Source organism: Vulpes lagopus, chromosome 11, assembly GCF_018345385.1.
Source record: "Vulpes lagopus strain Blue_001 chromosome 11, ASM1834538v1, whole genome shotgun sequence".
In the NCBI taxonomy this organism is placed as follows: domain Eukaryota; kingdom Metazoa; phylum Chordata; class Mammalia; order Carnivora; family Canidae; genus Vulpes; species Vulpes lagopus.
The window spans coordinates 86,496,128-86,517,708 of record NC_054834.1 but is presented as its reverse complement, the minus strand read 5'-3'; the positions used below and the strand labels follow the sequence as shown (position 1 = coordinate 86,517,708).

Sequence of the window (21,581 nt, the reverse complement as noted above, 5' to 3'; positions counted from 1 at the left end):
AAAATACCTTTTATATTTTAACATCTTCTTCTAAATAGTTCTATATACACAAAGAGTTTATATACACAATGTGCTATTGCCAAATTCCAAGACCTCATGGTTAACCCTAGGAGCGAAACCTATGTAACCTAAAGGCATTTTTATTGTGATTTTTCACTACATTTTATTTGTGTTCAGCAAGGGTCTTATGCTTTCTTTCACCACAACATAGCAGAATCAGGAAAGAAAGAAAAACAATATCCTCTAAAATTATAAATGGAAATATTTTCTCTTGGGGGGGTATTCTAAATACTAAATTCCAGTTAGTTAACATTCAGTGTAATATTGGAAATATTTTCTTTACCATGTGATGAAAGATTGTATTTTAGAAATAAAAAATAGACTAAAATTATAACCAATTTAACTGAATTCAAAATCAGGATACCAAGTACAATGTATTATTATCCTAAACAGCCTTCACATTATGCATAGCATGAGTTAATGAAGACTTTACTTATATACCTATGAAAATTTTGTTTATAAACTTGTGAAATAAACTAAATAAAATTTAATGATAGCTAAAGTGCTTACAGAAAATGTTTTCGATAAATGTAGACTAATACCTCAGTATAATCTCCCTTCTCCGACTCAAGACATTTGATGCGTAATAAAATGTATTATCATGGAGACTAGTCAAAATGAATCTTAAAAGATTGTGCTTCTTTAAGAAGCTGGCGGTGGCGGAAAAGGTGGAGGAATTGGGACAAAAGGGGAGATAAAAGAATACAAAATTCCAGTTAGAAGATAAGTTCTGGGGAGCTAATGTACAGCATAGTCATTATTGTTAATAATATAGTATTACGTACTTGAAAGTTACACTCTGGTGATAATTATTTTACTATATATAAGTGTATCAAATCAACATGTTTACACCTCAAACTTATACAACGTTCTATGTCAATTATACCTCAATATATCTGGAAAAAACAGTTATCACACATTAAATATATACAATTGTTTTGTAAAAAATTAATAAATTTGATTTAATAGCCTGAGCCACACTATCTCTTTAGAGAAGCTGCTACTCTAATTGCATAAGTCCAGGCAAAGAATTTTGTATTTTGGCTGTATGTATACAATTACGCACCTGGATGAAAATTAGATGTAGGGAAACATCATTTATCTATGCAGTATTTTCTCTCTTGTAATCAAACTAGGAACTCATTCTCAAAGACCTACCTTCTCAATAAGATCCTCCTAAACTACATGATCTCCCTTTCTATTTTAATTCTTTAATGTATAAAATATCAAACACCTTCTATGTTCAGACACCATATAAGTGCTAGAGACTTCCTGACAACACAAAATATGCCATCACAAAAGCAGATAATTAAGTTTTAAACACGATTTGTTTTAATAGAAGAATTAGGAGGCAATATAACAGCAGTAACAGGGCATCTGACCTTAGTCTAGGGATCAGAATGTATCTCCTTAAGTGAGAAGCTGGTCAATTCAAGAGTGGTAAATACAGGTGGTTGGACCATGAAGGGTAAGTGGGAGAGAAGGGAGAGATAAGACTAGAAGAATGAGCCAAAGGCCAAGCACAGGAAACTTTAGAAGCCATTTAAAGCTTAGAAGTCATTGAGCTTTATCCTTAGGGGAATGAGAAGCCATCAAACATAACCACTTTTGTAGTTTTAAATTACCCTGGCTATGGCATAGAAACAGGTATATAAAACAAAACTGAAGAAAGAGAGACAAGGTATGTAATTTTGGTCAGGGGATATATGGTCTAAACAAAAATGGTAGCAATAGAATTGGAAAGAAATTGATAGATCCTAGATCTATCACTTTTTAGTGATCTATCCAATTTTTAGTTAAAAGAGAGGATATGGGGATTGTGAAAAATGAGGGAGAGAGAAATGTAAGATTGGTTCCCTAACCTTCTCCTTTATTACAGATTTCAATTTGACAATCAATATATTTTCATCACATGCTCTGTTGTATTGTTATTTATCCTTTTCATGTGTATATAACTAGTTTTTATAAAATAGCCAGAAAATTGTGAGTTTTATTTTATCTTTCATCTCTGTCTTCTCATATTGTGCATAACAAAGTTACTATAAATAACTAAATAAACGAGAAATAAACAAAAAAATTGAGATTTTCTTTCACATACTTTGTCATAACACGGATATAAACTTTGTTTTCATGGACATTATTAATTAGTATATATAATCTAATTTTCTTCAGAGTTTTCTTGCCAACACACTTAATCTCTGCAATAAAAATATGAAATTGGGAATACAAAGCTTTTAATTTCTCTACCATCTAGTTGACAAAATAATTTAAATGGAAAAGTTATGTATTTATACTTCATTATTTGACCCACTTAATAATAATTTAGCATGGACTAACCAATAAAAAAAAATAGATATCCATTTTTTTAGATGATCATTGCTCTATGAAAAAAAATTATTCATACAATACGCTACTCATACAGTGTTAAGGTATTCTTGTAATAGTAAGGCACAATGCTTCTACAATTTCCCTAACAAATCTAACAAAGGTTTGATAAAAGGGAACAAGACCAGCCAAAGCACAACAAAGGAACCCCTTAGTCTGAATGAAGAAAGAACCAAAAGAGTGAAAAGCATAAATCAAAACTAACTTTATGTAGTTAATGATTTGTTGACTGTCAGACTATACCAAATAATAAATGATCAGCATCTTAAAAACAGCAAGAGCTTTACAATAATCAATACATACTTAGCTTCTATTTTTCACTTTTCAGGGAGTATGTGATCCAAAGCCCTCTTTCCAGATAAGGTAGCTGAAATTTAGAGAAGTGACCTGTCCAAGGTCAGCTAGTAGCAGGACCTATGGCAGAATTCAGAATTTCTGTCTCCTAGTTTCACATTTTCAACAATAAAATCACAGTCTTTTGATTATATCTTTGTAATAATGTAGTTTATCTTCATTAATTAAAGTAACTTCCATTTTAATAGTTTCATACATTTTTGGTAGATTGTGAAACATATTAAATACCTCAGAAACATATCCATAAGAATCAAAAGGTTTTTATTAAGATATATTTTTATCATAAAGCATCTATTTTTATTTTTATTTAAAGATAATTTATTTCAAAGAATACCTCTGAAAAACTTTTATATATTACTGCTTTAAAAATCATAAAATAGTTCAACTTTTCAAAGTAATTTGGAAAAGTGACTTAAAAATATTTTAATCTTTTCCAGTACACCCAGTTTAAAGAATCTGTCCAAATAGGGATCCCTGGGTGGCGCAGCGGTTTGGCGCCTGCCTTTGGCCCAGGGCGCGATCCTGGAGACCCGGGATTGAATCCCACGTCAGGCTCCCGGTACATGGAGCCTGCTTCTCCCTCCGCCTGTGTCTCTGCCTCTCTCTCTCTCTGACTATCATAAATAAAAAAAATAAAAAAAAAAAAACTTTAAAAAAAAAAAAAAAAAAGAATCTGTCCAAATAAATAGTGCAGATTAAGGTTAATGTACAAAGATGTTTAGTGCCACACTATAAGAGAAAAAACAGGCATATAAGAAAAAGTTTAATTAAATTACAATATAACAAAAATGAAATGCCATGCAACCACTGAGTATTATGAATGAAAGATGCTAACGACAAAGGAAAATGCGGATCATAGAATAAGTGAAAAACAAGATCCCAAATATACTTATGTGGTACAATCATGACTATGTAAAATATACACTGAAAAAAGAGATGAAATAGTGAATTTTAAAAGACAGCCCTCAATATGACTTATTTTATGAATGAATATATATCCCAGAATTCATGATTTTTCTAATAAAAATAGAAAAAAGTTTCTGAGAAATATTTTAAAGTTGAACAACTACTCTTCTCATATGCTTTCTCTTTCCACTAAAAATTATGCCTCAAATTTCAGTCTTCCTAATGTTTGACTCATATTTCTACTCTAATTTAATGAAAATATTCGAATCTACTTCTATTAGATTATCTATACTTTATTTTTTTTAAGATTTTATTTATTTATTCATGATAGTCACACAGAAAGAGAGAGAGAGGCAGAGACACAGGCAGAGGGAGAAGCAGGCCCCATGCAGGGAGCCCGACGTGGGATAGGATCCCGGGTCTCCAGGATCGCGCCCTGGGCCAAAGGCAGGCGCCAAACTGCTGGGCCACCCAGGGATCCCAGATTATCTATACTTTAAAAATCATTCTTAAGGGCCCCTGGGTGGCTCCATCAGTTAAGCATCCAACTCTTGATTTTGGCTCAGATCATGATCTTAAGGTCGTGAGAACAAGTCCCATGGTAGTGGGCTCTACCCTACGTGTGGAGTCTGCTTAAGATTCTCTCCCTCTCCCTCTGCCCCTCCCCTGCTAGCTCACCCTCCCTGTCTCTAAAAAATAAAAAATTACTGATGTGCCTTGCATATCATTTATTATTATACGTGTGTGTGACTGTTTAATTTCACACTATTTCTATTGGGTTAATGCTGGTACAGACTGTTTCTGGCAAGTCAGTTCTCACACCAGCTTCGATGTTATGTGAAAGAAGTTTTCTATAACAATCTTTAATGACTAAATGTAATTCTATCAAATAGAGGTACCAAACTACATTTAACCAAATCCCTATTCTTAGACATATCAGGGTTTTTTTTTCCATTTTTCAATATAATAAATAATAGCACAATAAACACCTTTCTGGAAACAGCCTTATATATATTCTCTATTTCCTTAGGATAAATTACAGTAAGTAAACTTACTGTACCAAGCATAAATATTTTTGAAGTTTTGGATAAAAACTGCCAAATTACCCTCCAGAAGGGTTATGTCCATTTACATTCTCCAACAAAAACGTCTTATTTCTTCATTGCCTTGCCAGAACTGGGTATTATCACATAATCTTTATGTAGAATAACAGTCTCAATATGTTAATATCAAAATAAAGGAAACCTGGGCATACATTAAGACAAAGACTTAAATTAGGATAATTAAACCAAATACAGTTTTGTTTATACATTTTCTAACAACAATAACAAAAACTTAGAAAAAATAAGCTTCTCTGTTTCTATACATATACACAAAGATATAACACTAGTCCCTAAGGAATATACCCTAAGATTATAAAGCAAACAGCAACCTTGGAATAAATGGTACTAAAAATAGTAAAGTTAACGAATTAAAACCAAGTACAGCACAGGAAAAAATTAAAAAATATATAAAAATCAATGCAGCATAGGGAATATAGTCGGCAGTACCATAATAACTTTGTATGGTGACAGATGGTGAGCACTGTGTAATGCACAGAATTGTCAAATCACTATGTTGTACACCTGAAACTAATATAACATTGTATATTAACTATACTTCATTTTAAAAATGCAATTACAAATACAAAATTAGTCTTTATTTTTTTCTCTGTGACATCTATGGAATGAATGAATCTAAAGATGAAGAATCATTCACCCAGTACAATGCTAATTCACTCTTCCAAACTATGAAACATACAAACAGAAAGATGGATTTTTGTGGCCTCCTGAAATCTTTCAAATGGTTATTAAATATTATCTTTAACCAAGAAACCACTCAGGAGAACCATTGAGTCTCAAAAATACCATGTGTAAGACAAATTGTGTGTGTGTGTGTGTTAATTTATTCTCCCCAAGCACCATTTATGCTAGGGCTAAGTGAATGAGGGGAAACATAAAGAAAAATTCACAATGTACTTGATCTTTAAAAGATATCACTGTTTTAAAAAAATCAATAAAATAACGATCTTTTGAGTGAAGCTTTCTCATAGATTTACCCATTACTGGATGCCTGGGGCCTGGGTAGCTCAGCAGTTGAGTGTCTACCTTTGGCTCAGGGTGTGATCCTGGAATCCCGGGATCGAGTCCCACATCAGGCTCCCTGCATGGAGCCTGCTTCTCCCTCTGCCTATGTCTTTGCCTCTCTCTGTGTCTCTCTAGAATAAATAAATAAAATCTTTTTTTAAAAAAAAGAGAGACCCATTATTAAATTGTAATTTTGGTAATACTAAAAATGTACTTAAAGTGCACGGAAATTGAAGACTGTTTACATCTCAATGTAAACTGGGTCACAGGCCATTAATAAATATGATTTTTTAAAAGATATATTTAGTTTAGTTTTGAGAGAGAGAGAGTGCTCGCATGCAAGTGCGACTTGGGGAGGGGCAGAGGGAGAGAACCTTTACACAGACTCCCTGCTGAGCTGAGCTCAAAGCCCAGTAGGGAACTCTGTCCCATCACCTGACATCATGACCTGAGTGGAGACCAAGAGTTGGACACTAACTGACTGAGCCACCCCAGTGCCCCTACATATCATTTTTAACAGAAAAAAAAAAAAAAACACTGAAAAAAAATTAAAACACCTCATAGCCCACCCTTTATTTTTCAAAAGGACACACATAGGTTTGTGGTTCAAAGCACAGGCTATAGAGACAGACTGTAAAGTTCAAATCCTGGTTCTATAACTTTGGGTTCTGTGTGTACTCTCTGTCTCATTTTTTTAATGTAAAATAATGATAATCCTACTAGAGCTGTTGCAAGAATTAAGTGTGATAAATACATATGAGGCAGTTAAAACAGTGCCTGGTATAAAGTAATTGCTGAATAAATCTTTGTTCTTATTCTAAGAAAGCTGGCTTTAAATTCTCTTCCTCTCCCCCAAAAAAGACAAGGAAGTAAAGAAAAAATAGTATAAGATCATGAAACAATCAGAAGTATTGTCTACTCAATATAACTGAGTAGAGTTTTCAAGACATGAAGATGCCAATACAGACACTCCAGATAACTATATAGACACAGAAGTATGTTTTTTTAATTCAAGGATGTAACACAACTTTTACACTATAGTGGCTTGGAAGTCAGACAAACTTTGATTAATTCACCAATTAGTGACCATGAGCAAGTTCCTTAACCTCCTAGCCTCAGTTTTCTCATCTGCAAAATACAATTAATAATGTTATCTCTCCCGTAGAATTTTTTGTAAGGCTAAATAAGAAAATATATATAAGGCAATTAGCATTGTGTACCAACATAAAAGATCAAGAAAGGGGAAAGAAGAATCAATGAATCATTGAAAAAGTTGGTAAGCTAAAGTTAGGAAGGAAAGTACATAATAGAATACGGCCAGTTCCTTTCCCTCTACTCTATCCAGCGGCCATTTCTCTACCCTCATTATTCTCAATTTTGGCAGCATTTGTCTCACAATCCTGGCACAGGGTAATTACTAAATAAATGAAATTAATATGCTAATGACCAGCTAGTTACCAAACCCAACAACTTTTTTCAGTCTTTATTATTTTCAACCTATCTAAAACTACTGTTACTGCCTAGTCAAAAATTTTTACAAATGTCCTACTCTATCATTTAATGACCTCTACAGTCTCACTCTGACAGAACTTTCCAATCTTAGCAGTGTTCTCTGTTAGCTGTCTGATATTCCACCTACATCCAAGGGCTTACCATTCCCAATAATCATTCTGTGCTTGAGAGCATTTAGCTTTGCTCATGCTACTAAGTGCAGATCTTGGTTCAGATCGTGGTGCTGCATTTTTTAACTGTAGCATATTTTACAAGTTATAATATTTAACATGGAACTCCCTTTCCCTGTTAGTACAATGGAAATAACAAGAGTACCAGCTACGTAGTGTTCTTTGAAGATTAGAGGAATTAAAAATATATAGTGCTTGATTCACTCAGTGCCCACCTACAACATAGTAAGTCCTTAAAAACTGTTGTTGTCAGAATGAATGCTTTTTCCTTTATTCCACAGATCTAGATCTTATCTATGAACCAAAGTTTAAAAAAAACACATCATCCATGAGGGAAGCCTTCCCTAATCAGATGTTTTTGATTTTCCCTGTGTCTCAGCTCTTGAATTCCCAACTTTCCTTCCTGACTTTTCTGAAGCTTGCTCTATTAGAGTATGCATGGCCTTATTTTATTCCTCATTCTCAATTATTAAGCTTCTTAATACAAAATTTTGTGTATGATTCATTTTTATATCACACTTAACATAGTCCCCTGTAAAATATTTATAGAATAAGTGAAAGAATGAAGTCTAATTGTCATTTTTGAGACACTAAAATATACCTGTGTGGGGATGGTTGTTGCAAAACTGGTACTCTTAATGGCAAATAGAAGAGCAGTTTCAAAGATGACTCAAACAAGGGAAGTACAATAAATGTCAGCCATGATATTTGCTGTCACTGGATATTTGTTTTGTTAAATTCTAGTTCTCTTCTGTTTATGGGTTGTGGAAGGCAAGAATTAGCCTTTTAAGAAGCTCTTTTTTAATTTAATCAGAGTGTTCCATAAGCCTGACTATAAATAGAGCCATAATAATTTTTTTTAATTTTAATTACTAACAAATATTCTAATGAATGAGAGCACAAAGATAGAAGTGCAATGACATTTATGGCAACAGTATTTATAATAGTAAAATACTAGGAAAACTCTAAATGTTAATAAACGTTTGTTAAATAAATGCAGTTTAAGGGGCACCTGGGTAGCTCAGTCAGTTAGGCGTCTGACTCTTGATTTTGGCTCAGGTTATGAGACCAAGCCCCACATCGGGCTCCATGCTTTGTGGGGAGACTGTGTGAGATTCCTTCCCTCTCCCTCTGCCCCTCCCTCTGCTTGTATTCTCTCTCTCTCAAATAAATTATCTTTAAAAAGATAAAATTTAGACATAAATCATTTTAAATATATACCTAAAAGTCCTTAAGGAACAACATTAAATTGTTAAGTCATTATCACTGGAATTTTAAATTGAGAGGATAGCCAAGGAGGACTGTCTCCAACATTATATCTCCTAAGTGATGAAACTAAATACAAAACATCAAGAAAATGAATTTAAAAATCACCAATATTCTCTTCTCTCTTTTCCTCCAAAAGCAATCACTATTGGGTATACACGAGCAAATAAAGCAGTATAAAAAAAGAAATCAGCAACAAGAGTCACTTTGTAAATAGCAGTCAAAATAAATGCTGATTATAGGCATGCTAAAAGTCAATTTCAGTTTGTGGCACAGAAGTTTTCTGAAACATGCAATAAGGAAGGAAGAAAAACAATCTCTTTTCCACTCAATTGACCTTAGGATTCTTAATTTCTCTGTATTTGAAAGTTATATTATTTATTCAGTCTCCATTTTATTGAACTCCAGATATCTTACTGTTATCACTTTGAGGACAAAAAGTAATCGCTGCATCATATTCACATACACAAATATTTTGCTTAGTTACAATCTCACATTCAATCCCTTTTGTGTATAGATACATGGATTTAAACAGATTATTGAATCTAGCATAAAAGCCATAATGACTTTGATAACAAGGCACAGAAATACAAAAAAGTATTTAGTGCTGACATACTAAGATTTTTGAAATAAACTATCTCAATATTATTTACATTCAGCAGTACTTTTAAACTGAGACAATTACCTGTATAAATAGAAATTCTGCAAATTTATTTCCTGTTAACTGATGGTTACTTTTAAGTTTCAAATTGGGTTAAGAAGGTTTTAAATTAAGTGAAGTAGCAAACTCAAATCAAACAACAAGAATCTGAATAATTCTGGTCATTGTCACAAACAAAACAGCTGTATTTCCATGTTTCTCTGTTAAAGCCTTTGTCCTTACCATGTTTGGGTTTCCTTTCCCTTCTAACATAAATTCCTTCCTATAAAAAAGTATACACAGAAACAGAAAGGCTCTACTTTGTCTAGCCTTTTAATTTTTTTTTTAACAATCTGCTGTAGTTTCTGAATTTCATTCATTTATTTTATGATGGGCTGGTTTAACACCATGAGATCTAAAAGAAGTAAAGTATGGGGACGCCTTGATGGCTCAGCGGTTGAGCGTCTACCTTCAGCCCCAGGGTATGATTCTGGAGTCCCAGGATCAAGTCCCACATCAGGTTCCCTGCATGGAGCCTGCTTCTCTCTCTGCCTATGTCTCTGCCTCTTTCTCTCTGTGTCCCTCGTGAATAAATAAATAAGATCTTTAAAAGAAGAAGAAGAAGAGGAGAAGGAGGAAGGAGGAGGAGGAGGAGGAGGAGGGGGAAAGTATGGATCAGGCCTTAGGCATCTTGAAGTATATCTCAAGGAAAAATAAAATACAGATAAGAATAGTGCAAATGTAAGAGTTGTACATACAAATTTAATGAGAGTTGAGGGGTCTGAACTCTTGTGAAAATTTTCATGCTTAATTTATAAAGTCAAATTATTGGTTTCCTTGACCTCACAGATTTGACTTATTTAACCCTAAGCAGCTACAATATCAGGTCATATGTAATAAGTGATGTGTCTCAAAGTCACATGTGTTCTAAACAAGATTTTTGGAGAAGTAGGAAAAGTGAGTAATAAAAGGAAACAGGTGTCACCTGGAAAAGCCAGCTGCCTCTTGAAAGTCCTCAATTACTGGCATTACCTTAGTAAATGTGTCAAGTTCTGAGTATTTCTCTTAAACTTGTACCCATAGAAATAGTTTTGTTTGCTTACTAAGATCTATTAGCATATATGACTACTGAGGTACTGTCTCTCTAGTACATCACCGTGAAGAGCCAAATTGTAATGAGAAGTTTGTTTAGCAAATATAGCATGAAACCTAGATGAGTTAGTTATGACTCAAAAACTTGACTGTGTAAAGATACCCCATCTATATCTAGGAAGGTCACTCCTAAGAGGAGTTGGATAGGTGATGCACTCAACTGCCTATTCTGGACTTGATGGAAACTATCAATTTGCCTCAATGGTCTTCCTTTGACCATGCTCTCCTGGCTTCTGATTATTCCCTCTTCTTTAGCAATGTTAATACTCAAATTCATTTTAATAAACTTTTTTAGGTGGAAGTCATTTGGTTCCTTTGAAGCAATGTTTCATATCTTTATGTATTAAGTGTTGGCTTTAAGGTTTAATTCTCACAAGCCAACTATACTCAATACTTGGGGTGCAACTCACTGCAATAGAATCTATGATAATGCACACAGGAAATATTTTTCTTAAAATGAAATGAGTCAAATGTGTTCAACATTCAAAATTTCAGCCTATAGGAAAATGAACCACAATATTTAATTATTTGTACATATTTTTCTTTGAGTAATTATATAATTTTATATTTCTCCATACCTACATAAAATTTGTTAGAGTCTCTGAAAAATGCTGATTTATTAAAAAGGCAAAAGGTCGATTCCAAGTGTGAAACCACATGTTTACAGTCCTTCTTCTGGAGTTAATGTAGGTTCCACTTAGCTTTTTCTTCTTCTTAAGGAGAATTTAGGTCTTAACTTGTAAGTGAAGTTTTCCTCAATGGCCCTGTACTTAGGTCATTACTAGTCTCTCTAAAGTTCTGTGTCATTAACTTCACTTACTTGGCATTTAGCCTATGCATGTGGCCTCCAAACACATAACATTTTATTTGAATTTCTATTATGCCAGTTTATCATCAATGAACTTGTTTCATAACATTCATGTACATGTGTTATTTCTTAGCCTATAAACTCCTCCAGAGAAAGAATTTTTAATTTATACAAACATTCAATTAATGTCCTGAGAAAGAATGAAAAGCTATCTCTTCAATGAGATTACAAACCTCCTGAGAGCAGGAAATATACTTTAGGATTCTTTAAAATCATAGACTTGAGTGCATAAAATTTCAATAATATTTGCTTTTTTTTAATGAGGACAATATTATTATATATCCACGGGAACGCAGTTTAATTTTAATAAACTGTTGGGCTAAATTTGTATAAATGTACTTTTTATTTTCTCTATGTACAATGTCAGTTTATACTTACATCTCACTGCATCATATCTAATTGCAGAAAATGAAGCACAATTTAAGATACATGTAGTCTATATATACACATACATACATATATAATAGGTCTATATTCATATAAAAATATGTATACTAATATGGTTATTACCTCTTTCAAATTCCAGTGTAAGAGAATTCATTCTATGATGCCGACCCCAGACCATGTCGGATACAAATGGCACCTGCCATAAGTATTAAAAATACCAAACAGCAAGGTTCTATATTAGTCATGAGGGGGCAATGCAGACGGATTAGGCAGGCTCACACACTGTGATTTAAGACACAGGAAAAATGTCAAATTGCTTGAAATTCTCAGTATCAGGTGTCATTCCATATTTTACTGGATTAAGAAGCGATGTTGCTTAGATTGAACTTTTAAATTTATTTTGAAAATCAGTTTATGCCATCAATCCACTGCTTTCTTTGGAGAACAAGAAAGTTTTAAGTAGCCTGGGGTGCTCAAGGCCTAATATGCCAAAAAGAACTTGGATAAGAATCTGAATGTGGGGATGTGTGGGGGGGGCTCAGCGGTTGAGCTCCTGCCTTTGCCCAGGGTGTGATCCCTGGGTCCTGGAATGGAGTCCTGCATCAGACTCCCACAGGGAGCCTGCTTCTCCCTCTGCCTATGTCTATCTTTTCTCTGTGTCTCTCATGAGTAAATAAATAAGATCTTTAAAAAAAATCTAAATGGGAATGCACCAAAAAAAAGAAGAAGAAAAAAAGGTGAAAGAAAGGTGCAAAGATGTATTTGTTTTACTTCACGATTTTGCCAAGAGCCTACCATACTTACTGCATAGTTGACATGCGCACTACAACATTAATTTAGCAGCAGAAAAATTTGGTACCCCAAAACATTAATAAAAACAATATGTTGTAACACCTGGAAAGATCTTGCTTTTAAAAGTCCATGATACCTAAATCTTAATTACCAGAAAATCAATAATCTCCAGTAGGGCAGTACTTTACATGTTTTTGTAATTTTCCCCAATTAACAAAGCCAACCACTAAATTCCACTCACAACATGGTGAATGTAAGTTATTCAGTTGTGAGTGAAAGACTAAAGAAAGGATGTAGTCATTTTCTATTTAATAAAAAGGATTTCCTTAACATTAAGGAAATAGTTCCAAAACACAATTTTTGAAATGTGGTTTTGATTATAAAGCAGTTTACCTAATAAATTTAGGAAAATAAGTGAAATAATATATCAGTTATGATCTTAGCGATTAAACCTGAGTACCAATGCATTTCAGACTTCACAGAAGAGATATATTTAGAGACTCTATTTGGGTCAATAACTTTATAATCCTTATTCTAGGATATACTTTTCATTGAATAATGAAACAAAAACGAAGAAAATATTCTTTATTCAAGGCTTTAAAAATGACAAACTATAAGCAATAGCAAGAGGTCACTAAGTCAAATGATTCTACCTCAGTGGGGATTAACACCTAAGCCTTCTAAAGCAGATAATTTTTCTATTCTATTTTTAGACAGGATAGAAAAACAAAAATGTTTTTCCTTGGTACTGTTTAATGTTTACTTCAAGAACAAAAATGTTTTTAAACTTTGTTTGTAATTTCCTTTTTATAATTAAGTACATTTCCTTTTATTCTGATCACTAAATAAAATATAATTATACTGTTTTTTATGAACAAAAAAAATAATTACATTGGGAGAAAGATGAATACTGCTTACCATGTTTCTTAACATGAAAGCAATGCTTAACAAACAACTACTAGAAATTTTCTTTGGAAAAGTATAGATTAGAGAGAAACCAGTGAAGTTAGGAAAGGCTTTATTAAAGTTTTAAATTATTATAATTCACTTAATTACATAAATAAACTGGCACTTGCTAAATTGGCTTATATCTTCATTTCAATTTATAAATCCAAGGTATTATTTTAAAATCATATCTATCTTTTTTTCCTAACTACTAAAATAAACTTGTTTATTACAGAAAACATGCAAAAACAAAGAGCGCAAAGAAGAAAAACTTATCTGCAGTTTTAACACATTCAGGGAGCCACTACATTTTCATGTTTAAATACACAGTATCATAATATATATGAACTTTATAACCTTTTTTAAGATTTTATTTATTACTTGAAGAGAGAGAGAGAAACACATTAAGAGAGAGAGCACAAACAAGGGGAAGGGCAGATGGAGAGACAAGCTGACTCCCTGCTGAGCAAGGACCCACCCCCCACCCCGCATCTTCCCCCAACACAGGACCCAATCCCAGGACCCTGGGATCATGACCTCAGCAGAAGGCAATTAACAGACTGAGCCACCCAGGTGCCCCTGTAACCTTCTTTTTCACGTAAGAATTCATCATGCATGCTTTCCGATATTTTCTTTATAAGTCTTCTCCAACTTAATACTAATGGCAGGACATCAATCTATTGCAAGGGCATCCCTAATTAATTAACCAACATGATTTCCCAGTATTTTCCTGGTGTAAACAGTACTATGATACAGCCCCTGCTCAAAATTTTGCTCAGATTTCTGATTATTTTTTTCCTTTACTAGAAGTAAAATTTTTCAGACAGAAGAAATTAATGCTTCCAGTACATGTTGCCAAAGCACCTTTTAAAAAGAATTAAACTATTTAATTAGTACCTAAGTAAATAAGTGGTTGTGTCCCTTTCCCTTATCCTTGCCTCAATACCGGTTATTATCAATCTTTTAATCTTTAACAAATTTATATTTGAAAAAGTGTATCTCAATTTCTCAATTTACAATTTCTATAACTATTGAGGCTATTTGCAATTTTTTTGAGAATTATTTGTTCTCTTTATTCTTCTAAAAAGACATTGACAATGTACTTTGTAAATTTCCTCTCTGGAGTCTCATCTTAGGGATTTGATTTTAAGATTGTTTGTAAAAGTGGTTTATGTACTAAAAATAACCATTGATAGCACATCTTGGACCATAATTATCAGGATATAAAAGAAAGGAGAAAATTCATTTTTGTGCAGTAGTTAAAAGTACAGTTAAGATGGGGCACCAGGGTGGCTCAGTGGTTGAGCATCTGTCTTTGGCTCAGGTCATGATTCTGGGGACCTGGGATCAAGTTCTGCATCAAGCTCCCCAGAGAGAGCCTGCTTCTCCCTCTGCCTATCTCTGTCTCTCTCTATCTTTCATTAATAAATAAATAAAATCTTAAAAAAAAAAGGCACGGTTAAGTCAAAGTGCTCAAGCTCAAATATCAACCTTACTACTTATTACTGTGTAATATTGGACAAATTACTTAATCTCTCTAAACTTTAATTTCTTCATCTATACAATGGGATTGGTAATGGTACATACCTCACAGAATGATTGAGAGGATTACATGAGATGACATAGGTAATACACTTAACGCAAGGTCTAGAACATGGTAAACTCTCAGTAAATCGTAGTTATTATTAGTTTTTAACTGATCTGTGTTGCTTTAAATAATCAATAACCATAAATGAATAAATAAATCCCACTGGTAATTACCATGGATATAGAAAAATTGAGCTTCCCGGGTGATAAGAAGCTCAATTGCAGGTCAATGCCTGAAATTGTTTCTCTATGGAATCCATGTGTGAACCTGTTGCTTATCCTTTCTCCCTATAGCATCTTAACAGGCATAGCATTTGACTCCTTCACTGGCCCCCTTTTGGAACTCATAATCCGCAATTCTGGAAGATGACTACCTATTTCTGCTATCTTCTCCCCAGCACCCTTAATGATTATGTAACAAACCTGTATTTTAAGTTATATCATCCCAAGCCTTTGACCTGTATTTGTAAAAATCCATCATATGCCATGTAAGATCAAAGACACACATGAAAAAACTTCATTTTATTTATCTGAGCATTTAATTCCTGCAATAAACCTATGAGATGGATGCTATTTCTATATTTTACAGTTGAGGGAAAAAAATCAAGCCTCAGATACATCAAGTATATTATCCAAGATCACACAGCTTTCTAAGTGGCAAAATTCTTTCTCTTTTCTTTTATTAAACCCTATCTCCAGACAAGTATCATCTTCTCTCAAGTCTTTGTTCAAGTCCTTCAAGCATGGCCCTACTTTCTAGCTATAGCTGGGAATATATCTTTTATTATTCTTTCCAGGGCATTTTTCCAGAAAATTTTCTGAACGAGCAGAACTAAAAAAAAGAATATGGAGAACTCAAATAGACTACAAAGAGGGGAAAAACTGAAAAACTACTATTCCTAAACAGGAAAAAAAAAATGGCCACAATAGCCAAAAGGTAGAAATAAACCAAATCTATCAATAGTTGAGTGGATAAACAAATTGCAATATATTCATACAATAGAATATTATTCCACCTCATAAAGGAATCAAATTCTGATGCATGTTTTAATGTGGGTGAACCTTGGAAACACGCTAAGTAAAATAAGCCAAACACAAAAGAAAAAACACGGGATGATTCCACTTATATAAGGAACCTGGGGGGGGGGGGGCGAGCAAAATTTATAGAGAAAGTAGAAGAGTGATTACCAAAGATTGTGGAGGAAAGAAAAATGGCTACTTAATATTTAATGGCTACAGAATTTCAGAATGAGATTATGTAAAAGTTCCAAAGATGAACAGTGGCAATGGTTACACAACAATGTGAATGTACTTAACACCACTGAGTTGTACATTCAGAAGTGTTAAAACAGTAAAGTTTACCCTTTTTTTGAAGTATAGTTGACATACAATATTATATTAGTTTCAGGTGTACAACATAATGGTTTGACACTTATATATATTACAAAATGATTACCACAATGTCTAGTGACCATCTGTCACCTTACAAAGTTATTACAATATTATTGACCTTATTTCCCATACTGTACTTTACAACCTCATGACTTATTTGTTTCATACCTGGAACTTTGTACCTACTAATCCCCTTCACCTAGTCACTTATCTTCTAACTCTCTTTCCTTATAGAAGCTACCAGTTTATTCTCTGTATTTATGAGTCTGCTTCTGTTTTGTTTGTCCATCTGTTTTGTTTTTAAATTCCATATATAAGTAAAATTATACAATCTTTGTCTTTCTCTGTCTGACTTATTTCACTTAGCATAACACCTTCTAGGTCTATCAATGTTGTCACAAATGGCAAGAATTCACCTTTCTTTATGGTTGAGTATTGTGTGTTGCTGGGGCGGGGGTGGGGTAGATCATGTTTTCTTTATCCATTCAACTACTGATGGACAATTAGGTTTCTTCCATTTATTGCCTATTGAAGAATGCTGCAGTGAACATATGGGTACATACTATCTTTCCAAACTTTTGTTTTCATTTTCCTCAGATAAATACCCAGAATTGCTAGATTATATGGTAGTTCTATTTTTAAATTTTTTGAGGAACCTCATATTATTTTCCATAATGGCTGCACCATTTACATTCCTATCAACAAGTGTACAAGGGTTTCCTTTTCTCCGTACACTCACTAACACTTGTTACATTTCTTCTCTTTTTGATAATAGCCATCCCAATGATAAAAGATAAGATAAATCTTATCTTATGCAGACTTTACCACAATAAAGAAAAATTAGGGAAGTCTGGCAGTCTAAGATGGCTATGTAATAAGATCCTGAACTTACTTCCTCCCACAGACACAAAAAAATCTGCAGCTACATTTAGCAAATTCCCTCTAAAAAGACCTGAAAACTCCCTAAACAAGCTCCTCCATAACAAAGAATAAAAGGGCCACATTGAAGCAGATAGGAGAGGCAGACATATTGTCTCACCAAAAACTCCACCCACAGCACTGCAACTGACAGTGGGACGGATCTTATAACTATGGAACTTCTCCCTAAGGAGGAATAAATTTGTGCCCCATATCAGGCACCCCAACTTTTGAGACCTACACTGAGAAGATAGCCTCCAAAATATCTGGTTTTGAAAACCACTGGGGCTGTAGGGAATGGAGACTCTGCTCTTTGGGGGCTCAACATGCAAACTCACTCACCCTGAGACCCCATGAAAAGGAATCAGTTTGAATACTGCCTAGATTATAAGCGAAAGAGATTCATTTGCTAACATTAAAGCATCTGGAGCCTGTTGGAACTCCCTGGGGACAAAGATGCTGGTGGGTGTCATTTTTTGTTTTCTCTCTCTACCTTTATCTGGCACTAGCAGATACTATTTTTGCTCTCTTTCTGACCTATTGACGCTAGTGTTCACAATTCACACCCACACAGAATTCCCTTCAGTCCTGCATAAGCCCTCTGGGTGAGCACCTCACTCCTGCCCGTCAAGGTATGCAGCATACACAGGGGAGTTTGTCCCTTGAGTGCCTGGCTATGGTAGCCAAGGGGACTGTTTCTGGGACCTGTATGCCTGAAACAGTTGCAGAAACAGTTCTTGGCAGGCTACCATCCCCAGGGCAATGCACAGACAGCAAGCAGACCAAAACACACTCCCTGTCTTCCTGTGCAAACAGCATATCTACTTGACTTGGAGCTTCAGCCAGAGAGGCAGTCCTCAGGTATACCACATGTCAGGAGATTACAAAGATGCTCACAGGGAATATAGGCTAGGAGATACTATCTTTGAGCTCTCACATGGCCTCACTATTGTTCACTGGTACTTCCTAGAAAGGAGTCGTAAATTCATCAAAAGCCCAGATTTTAACTGTTGCTAAGGGGATACCTCCAGATTACTTGGTCTAGAGGCCAGTAGGGTCTATGACTGAGATCTCATAGAACTATATATATATTTGCATACCTTAAAAGCTGCTGCCTGAGAGGTACTAACTGAGATCCCACACTCTGGAAAATTCACAGGTCTTGTCATACCCTCAACACCTGGGACAGACCAAGAAAAAAATCAGGCTGCTTAGACAATCACAAGGGTTTGAGAGATGACCAAGAGCTAAGACAAGGTTGAATGATTGGTTCATCTCCTAAATAAAGCCACGCCTGCCAGACACGTAGAACAGTCTTTTTGCCTAATTCACAGAATCGAATACAGAAAGTTAGACAAAATGAAGAGACAGATGAAGAGATTGCAAATGAAAGAACAAATTAGAACCTCTGAAACAAAAAACATAACAAAAAAAGATAATGCATCGGGATCCCTGGGTGGCACAGCGGTTTGGCGCCTGCCTTTGGCCCAGGGCGCGATCCTGGAGACCCCGGATCGAATCCCACGTCGGGCTCCCGGTGCATGGAGCCTGCTTCTTCCTCCGCCTGTGTCTCTGCCTCTCTCTCTCTCTGTGACTATCATAAATAAATAAAAATTAAAAAAAAAAAAAAGATAATGCATCTAATAAAGAGTTCAACATCATAGTCATAAAGATGGTCACTAAACTTGGATGAAGAATGAATGAATACAGCAAGGGCTTCAACAAAAATAGAAAATATAAGAAAGTACCAAAGAGAAGTTCCAGAGCTGAAAATAAAATAACTGAACTTAAAAATACACTAGAGGGATTCAATAGCAAACTAGATGAAGCAGAAGATAGAGTTGATGAGCTGAAAGGCAGAAAAGTGGAACTCACCCAAACAGAGCTAAAAAAAAGTAAAAAGAACTCTTCAGCAAATGAACACAGCTTTTCAGGCACTTTTGGACAACTTCAAACAAATAGCATTTGCATTACAAGGATGCCAAAAAGAGGAAGAAAGGGGGATAGGACAGAAAACTTATTTGAAGAAAAATGGCTGAAAACTTCCCTAACCAGGTTAAGAAAACAGGCATGCAGATCCAGGAAGCTCAGAGAGTTACAAATAAGATGAACCCAAAGAGACCTACACCAAGATGCATTATAAGTAAAATATCAAAACTTAAGGATAAAAAGAGAATCGTAAAAAAACAGCACAAAAAATTTTTATGTATAAGATTATCCACAGGGAACACCTGGGAGGCTCAGCAGTTGAGCATCTGCCTTTGGCTCAGAATATGATCCTGGGATCCAGGATAGAGTCCCACATCAGGATCCCTGAAAGGAACCTACTTTTCCCTCTGCCTGTGTCTCTGCCTCTCTCTGTATCTCTCTTGAATGAATGAATGAATGAATGAATGAATGAATGAATGAATAAATAAATAAATCTTTAAAAAAAGATTCTCAGCAGATATTTTTCAGGTCAGAAAGGAATGGCTTGAAATATTCAAAGTGTTGAACGGCAAAAACTTCCAATTAAGAATACCAGGCAGAGTTATCATTCAGAATTGAAGGAGAAATAAAGAGCTTTCCAGACAGACAATAGCTAAAATAGTTCATCAACAGTCTTATAAGAAATATTAAAGAAACTTCTTTAAACTGAAAAGAAAGGACACTAATTAGTAACAAGAAAAAATATTTTAAAGATCTTCCTGATAAACGTAAAAAATCTTACCAATAAAAATAAAGAATTCATCCCTATCAGAATGAAGGTTTAGCAGAATGATCAAAGAATACACAAAATAAAAATATGTAAAATGTGACACCAAACACATAAAACATCAAGAGAATATGGATAAAAATGTAGAGTTTGTAATGTGTTCTAATTTAACATGCTATCAACTTAAATTGTTATATATATAGGCTGTTATATATGAGCCCCATGGTAACCACAAACAAAAACCCATGATAGATGTCCAAAGATAATGAGAAAAAAATCTAAGCACAACACTATAGAAAGTCATCAAACCACGATGAAGAAATCAAGAGGAACTACCAAACAGACAAAAAAACAGAAAATGGCAATAACTATATACCTTTTGATAATTACTTCAAATGTAAATGGACTTAATTTTCTAATCAAAAGACACAGAATGGCTTAATGTATTTAAAAAACAGGACACACTTACATTCTGCTTACACAACTGAAAGTGAAGGAATGGAAAATGTGGTTCCATGCATATGGAAAGGAAAAGAAAGTGGGGGTACCTATACTGATATCAGATAAAATAGACTTTAATACAAAGATTGTAATAAAAGACAAAGATATGCACTACATACTGATAGAAAACCTCAATGAAACTGCGAGCTGGTTCTTTGAAAAAAATTTAAAAATTAACAAATCTTTAGCAAGACTCACTTAGAAAGAGAGAGGGATGCCTGAGTGGCTCAGCAGTTGAGCGTCTGCCTTTGGCTCCCTGAAAGGAACCTGCTTCTCCCTCTGCCTGTGTCTCTGCCTTGCTCTCTCTGTGTCTCTCATGAATAAATAAATAAAATCTTTAAAAAAAGAGAGAGAGAGAGAGAGAGAGAGAGAAGGCTCAAATAAAAACAGAAATAAAAGAGAAATTACAAATGGTATCAAGGAAATATAAAGAATCATAAGAGACCACTAAAAATAATTATACACCAACAATTTGAAATCTAGAAGAAATGGATAAATTCCTAGAAACATTTAATACTCCAAGACTGAATCATAAATAAATAAAAAATCTGGGGGCATCTGGGTGGCTCAGTTAGTTAAGCATCTGACTTTTGATGTCAGCTCAGGTCATGATCTCAGGGTCCTAGGATGGAGCCCTGCACTGCGGGGTTTGGTGGGGGGATGGGGTGGAGGGGGAAGGGGCTGGGGGGGTGTTCATGCTCAGTGGGGAGTCTGCTCAAGGATTTCTCTTCCTTTCCCTCTGCCCCTCCCTCCAGTCACATGCACTCTCTCTCTCTCTCTCTGTCTCTCACTCTCTCTCAAATAACCATTCAGAATTATAATGAATTAATTAAAAATATGATTAGACCAATTACTGGTATAGAGATTTTATCGATAATCATAAAACTCTCAAAAAACAAAAGTGTGGGATGAGCGGTCTCACTGG

The 21,581-nt window shown here is 34.5% G+C and overlaps 1 protein-coding gene across 2 annotated transcripts in view; it reads right to left on the bottom strand.

Moving 5' to 3' along the window:
• The window catches only part of SLC4A10 (solute carrier family 4 member 10), a 295,705-nt gene that overhangs the window by 219,483 nt on the left and 54,641 nt on the right, over nucleotides 1-21,581 (bottom strand). The gene's annotated exons all lie outside the window — the stretch shown is intronic.